This window comes from Hyaena hyaena, unplaced genomic scaffold, assembly GCF_003009895.1.
Source record: "Hyaena hyaena isolate Hyena2069 unplaced genomic scaffold, ASM300989v1 scaffold_283, whole genome shotgun sequence".
Classification (NCBI taxonomy): domain Eukaryota; kingdom Metazoa; phylum Chordata; class Mammalia; order Carnivora; family Hyaenidae; genus Hyaena; species Hyaena hyaena.
The window spans coordinates 2,072,292-2,077,219 of NW_024080916.1; positions in this window are offsets into that span (position 1 = coordinate 2,072,292).

Below are 4,928 nucleotides of genomic sequence, written 5' to 3' on the forward strand. Positions count from 1 at the left end.
AATAGCTGATTGAAATTAACTACTAAGTGTCTGGTGATACTCTTCAAATTTGAAATATGGGGGCATAGAAATGTGCTTTCTTTTTCAAATGTTATAGTTTGCTTTAATGTATTTCATTTAAAGCAAATTTATTAGGTGGAATTCAACATGCTCATTTGTAATAATCAAGGAAGATGTTCTCATGCCCAGTTTTAGAGACCTTAAGCGATTTCTTTCTTCCTTTTATATGTACTTGACACAAGTAAAAGATGCAAAGCATATTTATGCTCTTGCCCAGATGAAACCTTTTGACATTTTGCAAATGAATTGGGAAAACTGATCCTAAACCATTTCCCTCGTCTTTACATTCCTATATTTTTAGAGTATTATGTTTGTACAGTAGCATGCTATATATGGACATGAGGTTTTTTTTTTTAATGTTTATTTATTTTTGAGAGAGAACTAGATGGAACGCAAGCAGGGAAGGGGCTAAGAGAGGGAGATACACAATCCAAAGCAAGCTCCAGGCTCTGAGCTTGAACCCAAACTATGAGATCATGACCTGAGCCAGAGTCGGGCACTTAACCGACTGAGCCACCTAGCTGCCCCGACAGAGTCCTATGATTAGCACATCATAAGACTACTTGTTCCAGTGAATGTCTTCCCAGTCTTCTAAACACCATTTTCTTATAGATAACTCACCTGTTTTGATACTTCTCTGTCACTTTTAATTGTGATTCTACTGGCTTTTTAAATAAAGGGCATCAACTTTTATCCTTCATACGGTGTTGACTTTTATAGATATTATCAATCTGAAACCACCTGTGTAACAAATCTACAAATTAAATAACTTTTTAGTGATCTCTAATGTTGAATGATCAATAATTAAAAAGAATTCTTTGCTGCCAAAAATCTTCTTGGGGGAGAGGAGGAATGAGGTGGGTATCAGGGATTAATGGGGTCTCCTGTATATATGCCATTTCACTCATCTAAGGGTTCTTGAAGGCTGCATATTAGGTAGTTGAGGCTTTATCCTTCCCATTAAAGGACTGAGGGGGAGGGATTTTTAGAAGACCAATCCAGTAATTAACAAATAGCAATGATTAGCTCAAACTAGATTATATCATAATTCTTTTAAGTCCTACTTTTTTATTGAAGATAAATAGGCTGAAGCTATTAGCAATTAATTTCTACCCCCTACAGGGGTGGAAGATAGGTCTGGAGGGTAAAAAAGGTTAATTAAAATATTTACTTTCCCTCTCATGGTAGGTAATCAGGGCAAGAGGTATAGGAATAGCTAATAATTCTTAGCATATTAGAAGAAAATGATCCATGACTGAACCACCAATGTAGTTGGTTAATCAAGCTTGAATACAACTTAACGGGTGACATATGGTATAGTCAAATTAACTGACTTCTCAATCACATGTTAATTCACAGAATAATGAAAAGGATATAGTTACTACAGTCTTTACTTTCTTTTTTAAGTCTTTATTTTCATTATCTATTCAATACTGAGTAAAATTTCAAGGATGAACATTCCTACTAATGCAATGGATTCTACTTCTATATCGAACTTTTCTAAGTAAAATACACACAATATATACAATAATCCACAATCATGAAGTGATCTACACAGTCTATTATACACTATACTTTTTAAAATTTAACTTTATTATTTTTTTTTTCATTTTCTGAGAGAGAGAGAGAGAGAGCGCACAAGTGTGAGAGGGGCAGAGAGAGAGGGAAACACAGAATCTGAAACAGGGTCCAGGCTCTGAGCTGTCAGCAGAGAGCCCAACATGGGGCTTGAACTCACGAACTGTGAGATCATGATCTGGGTCGAAACTGGACGCTTAACTGACTGAGCCACCCAGGCACCCCTATACACTAAATTTTTAAATTGAGGGGTTTCCATTACTCAAGTACTTTCAATGATACATTCTTTGATACTACATTTCTATACATGCTATAAACAAGTTTACTCAAAATGAGTACTTATCAAATAAATACGGGAACATCACAAAATTCTTAAAATATGTAGGGTAGTAAAGTGGTACTGATGAGCTTTGTCACTGAAATACATAGATCCTTAAAACTTAGATAAAAAAGATAATTTCAAGGATTCACAGGCAGAAATCTGAACATGCAGAACGAAACTGATGTATGTTCCTTTGAAAACATTAGTATTCTCTAGAGATTAACTACCACAGAAATGGTAAATAAGATAAAAAGAATGAAGACTAATAAAATCTCCTAGACTAAGGAGAAAATTAAGAGTTCTTACATTTGGGAAAAGAATCTCATTTTGTAGACTATAAGAAAGTAAGTGCAAAGCCATTGTTCCCCTCCTGAGGAAGGCTTAGCATTGTTAAGTTTCTGAACGTCTAAACCACAAATCTTTTAATGTTTTGGTTTTTCTTTTCTTTTTTTTATTTTAAGAGAAAGAGAGCATGAGCAGGAGAGGTACAGACAGGGCAGGGCTAGACAGAGGATCTGAAGTGGGCTCCACACTGACAGCAGAGAATCCAATGTGTGGCTTGAACTCATGAACCGTGAGATACGACCTGAGCCAAAGTCAGATGCTCAACTGACTGAGCCACCTAGATGTCCCATAAACCACAAACTTTTAAAATGAAGCTACATCTTATAACTGAAATTAGACTACAGAGATGTATTATATTAATAATGGGAATTACATAAAAGAACAATTTGTAAGAAAAAAACTAAAGTTATATGAAAATGGGTTTGAAAAGAGGAGCCAATTTCAGATTTACTGTACCAATATAAGGTAACTGTACTGTGAACAATACAAAACTATGTCTTGGCCTCTGAAATATATGTTATTTCAGAAGCAGATTTAATTTTGTACTTTGACTTTCTCATATTAAAATACTTTTGCGGGGCACCTGGGTGGCTTAGTTGGTTAAGCATCCGACTTTCGCTTAGGTCACGATCTCGCGGTTCGTGGGTTCGAGCCCCGCGTCGGGCTCTGTGCTGACTGCCAGCTCAGAGCCTGGAGCCTATTTCGGAGTCTGTGTCTCCCTCTCTCTCTGACCCTCCCTTGCTCACACTGTCTCTCTCTATCCTAGAAATAAATAAAAATTAAAAAAAAAAAAAGCTTTTGCATTCTCTGAGCACTTATTGATTGTATTTATAATGGAAGAAACCTAAGGGCAAGATAGGAGTAGACCACCTTAGATAATAAAGAATTGTAGATACCAAAAATTACCTCCACTCTAGCATTATCTCTTTGGCTCACTTATTAAAGAAAATGTGGGTTTTCAAAATCATATGTTTGCTGTAAAGTACTACTTCTTTATTTATTTAATGTTTATTTATTTATTTAGAGAGAAAGGGTGCACGTACCTGTGCAGCATGATCAGGGGTCGGGCAGAGAGGGAAAGAGGGAATCCCAAGCAGGCTCCGAGCTGTCAGAGCAAAGCTTGATGCGGGGTTTGATCTCACTGAACTGTGAGATCATGAGATCGTGACCTGAGCCAAAACCAAGAGGTGGGACACTTAACAGACTGAGCCACCCAGGTGCCCCTAGGGAGTAATACTTTACACCATATACATTACACACACACACACACACACACACACACACACACACACACACACACACCTTACAGTCTAAAGTAAATGGACTAAAGATAGGGTCTAAAGTCAGTATAATTATTCAGGAAAGTTTTAGATAATTTCAAAGTAAAAAACAAAGATTACTTGGGTTATAGCTTTATAAAGATTTAAGCTCTCTGGATTATATTGAAAAGGTTTCATTATTACAATAATAATTAGTAACATTTAGAATTTTTTTAATAAAGAATGAAACAAATCTTTCATAGATAAAAAATTTAAAACTCAAGCAAGTCTTCTTATAGGCAAAATACTTCAGTATAATTTCACTGCATATGGGAAATAAACTTGGCTCATGTTCTACATTTAAAAAGTATCAATTACAGTAATAGTGCTGAATTGACAGGAAGTCTATTTCATTATCAACTTTAATATCACTTGACAAGATTTATAATAATCTTTTCCTAAGTTTTACAATTAAGAAGCACTTTGCTATAGGAAGATGAAGAAACTAAGATTCAGATTTAAAAATCATACAATTTATCTGAGGCAGTAATGAGATTAGGGCTCAGGTCATCGGACATATTAATACTATTATCTTGGTTGCTTTAAAATCCATTTATACTTGCCAATAACAAAAGCAGCACTGTATTAGTATTTGAATAAAAATGATAAAAAGGTGTTAACAAGTACAAATCTGTCATTTGCAAATTATGTCCATTTAAAAATGTATCACCCTAGGGGCACTCGGGTGGCTCAGTTGGTTAAGAATCTGACTTCAGCTCAGGTCATGATCTCATAGTTCATGGGTTGAAGTCCCACATCAGGCTCTGTGCTGACAGCTCTGAGCCTGAAGCCTGCTTCAGATTCTGTGTCTTCCTCTCTCTCTGCCCCTCCCCCACTCACACTCTGTTTCTCAAAAATAAACATTAAAAATTTTTTAAAAATTTATCACCCTAATTTCTCATGGGAACTAAATAACAAAGACCCTCAGCTCAGTTTTTTGGTAGATTTGTTTACACACGTTCATACTAACCAAACTTTAGTATGTACTACTGTAACATCATGAACTCCACAATGATGCCTAAGTAGTTTTCTGTTCAACTGTAGGTGATATTTAATTAGGTTGATATCTATCAACTCAGGAATTAGTCTTTCCTATAGTATTACCTATAGTCTCTTCTTAAGGCCAAATTCATAATAGTTTACTAACTCGTCGTAGTGCTGTCAGTATTTCTTAACCAATTAATAGAATCCTTAAATGTTTGTGCCTTCTGTGGTGACTATTAAAAGAGATATTTCATTAAAATCCTCAAGCTAGAAATTTTTAGAAATTATTCATATAAAAACTTTAAAAAAAAGGTACCATA